This window comes from Octopus bimaculoides, chromosome 8 (assembly GCF_001194135.2).
Source record: "Octopus bimaculoides isolate UCB-OBI-ISO-001 chromosome 8, ASM119413v2, whole genome shotgun sequence".
Lineage (NCBI taxonomy): Eukaryota > Metazoa > Mollusca > Cephalopoda > Octopoda > Octopodidae > Octopus > Octopus bimaculoides.
The window spans coordinates 7,359,220-7,362,087 of NC_068988.1; positions in this window are offsets into that span (position 1 = coordinate 7,359,220).

A 2,868-nucleotide genomic window follows, 5' to 3' on the forward strand; every position below is an offset into this window, starting at 1 on the left:
TATATATATATATATATATATATATATGTGTGTATGTATATATATATATATATATATATATATATACAAACACTCACAAAAATTAATACACATAGATCCGCACACATTGCATATATGCGCATGCCTATACACACATTTTCACAGAAACGTTCGTACATACATAAGCACATACACACACCACACACCACACACCACACACCACATACACGCTCAGAGATAAACACATAAACACTGTTTGCTATGAATAACTCAGCACGTCATCATAAAACATGAAAAGACATCAAGGAAAGTAAACAAACCTTAAATACAGAGAACATTTCATACATATGTCAGTGAATAGCGTGTATGCCGTCAATAGGATTACTGACAATATATACAGGACTTTAACTAATAGAGGTAACTAATGAAGGTCAACGCGATTGAACAAGAAGACCCTATTTCAATACAAATATCAACCAGTTTTGCCTATGCTTTCATTCATACAAGCAGTACCCAAGTCTCAGTCAGAGACACCAAGGTACAAGACAGACAGCGATGCAAACGCTAAATATATATGACACCGGTGTTATGAAACAAAAACTGTCTTATAAATTTAGAATAAATCTGAATGGATATCGTTGTTGTTGTTATTATCATTTTGGCAGACGAAGGTGACGAGCTAGCAGAATCGTTAGCACGCTGGGCGAAATGCTTAGCGGTGTTTCACCCGTCGGTGAGTTCTGAGTTCAAATTCTGCCGAGGTTGACTTTGACTTTCATCCTTTCCGGGGTCGATGAATTAAGTACCTGTTGCGTACTGATATCGATCTAATCGACTGGTACTCTCCCCAAAAATTTCGGGCCTTGAGCCTTGAGTAGAAAAGAATCGTTAGCAAGCTGGACGAAATGCCCAGCGGTAATCGGCATTTCGCCAGTTGCTGTGTTTTGAGTTCAAATTCACCTAGCATCATAATTTGGAAATATCTATAAAACAGTCAAAAGCTTGTTTATTTTTATGTTTTTTTAAAAATTTATTTATTATTAGTGTTGCTTAATATGTTTTGCTAAAGTTGCTGTTTCTTTTCAGATATCATCAGAAAAAAGATAATTAAAAGTCATTAAAATGACAGATCTATCGGACTTTCAAAGAGGTCAAATTATTAGTGTTCGTATGGCTGGTGCTAGCATAACGAAAACAGCCGAAATGTTTGGTGTCTCGAAAGTAATGACAGCCTTTGAGAAAGAAGGAAAAACCTCCTCGTTGAAACAAAACTCTGGAAGAAAACCAAAATTTTCAGATAGGGACCGTCGGACTCTTACACGAATTGTTAGAAAGGTTCACAAAATTACTGCTCCAAAAATTACTGCAGAGCTTACTGACCACCTCGAGAACCCAGTTTCCACAAAAACTGTTCGCCGGGAGCTGTACAAAGCCGGATTTAACAGGAGGGCTGCAATCAGAAATTCACTACTTTCAGAAACAAACGTTGTAAAACGTTTAGAGTGGAGTAAAAATCTACAGAATTGGTCCCTAGAGCAGTGGAAGAATGTTATTTTCTCCGATTAGTCATCCTTTACCTTATTTCTGACCACTGGCCGAGTATAGGTGTGGAGACAGCCAAAAGAAGCATTTGACCCAGATTGCCTTCTTCCAACTGTTAAACATGGAGGAGGATCTGTGATGATCTGGGGTGAGGGGGCTATATGTTGGAAATCCGCCGGCCCAAAGCTTTCCTTTCATGGCAGAATTAATAGTCAAGAGTATTTAAGCATTTTATCTGATCAAATTCATCCTATGGTTGCGGAACTGTTTCCGGAGATAAACGCGTAATCATGGAGGTGTGAGTTCGAGCCTCATAGCTGTCCACCTACACGTTTTTTCTGCAAAATAGGGGTAGTTTATCCTGTTCAGGCTATATTATTAGCATTATCCTGCGTTTGAGAATTTAAAATCACTTCTTTAACTTTCAAAGACATTTCAACGCTTCTAAAAGCAAACTTCGTTTGTTTGTTTACGTTGATCGAAATTTGAATTTTATATATATATATATATATATACTCAGATATGTATATATCTTACTTGTATTTTCATTGCATATGTTTCTTTTTATACACTCCTTTTTAATCAAGAAGACTTATGATCTGCAAGTGTTGCTGATATAACCATCCTTTTTCAGGATGGTTATATTAGCCACACTTGTAAATCATGAGATAGACCCTGTGTATCATGAAAAGCAATAAACTGTTAGTCTGAAGAAGATTCTGCGCGATTAGATAGAGATTCGTTTCCTATCATTTGCAGGTTGGGCCGCCATGTTGACGTTTCATCGCTATATCATTTTGTAATTTATACAAATGTGTGTGGGAAGGTGCGTGTGTTTGTGAGTGTATGTGTCTGCTTTTGGGTGTGTGCGTGTGTGACTGTTCATATGTGTGTTTTCGTTTTTATGCATAAGTGTAATTTTGGATGTATATATACGAATAGGGACTGGGCTGAAATGTCCTTGCCCTAGCTTTAAAGGTATTGCGTAAGGCCTGACTGGAGGCCCAACCTTTCTGAGTTCTTTTACAAGGCTCAGGACAACTGAAAGACTGCAGCAATAAGTGCGTGAATCTGAGAAGAGGAATGTGTTGAATAAAATCGTGATTAACTGATCATCCTGGGTTTTCTTTTACCCTATGCCAGGAATTTTTCAGCACCCCGCCCCCTTATGAGAATATAAAAAAACGTATGCATAAACATATATTTTTTTTCTCCCTTTACATATATATATATATACACATAAATATATATACATATATATATATATATACATACATATATATACGTCGTATATATGTATATATATATATGTATGTGTGTTTGTGTGTCTGTGTTTGTCCCCCCCCC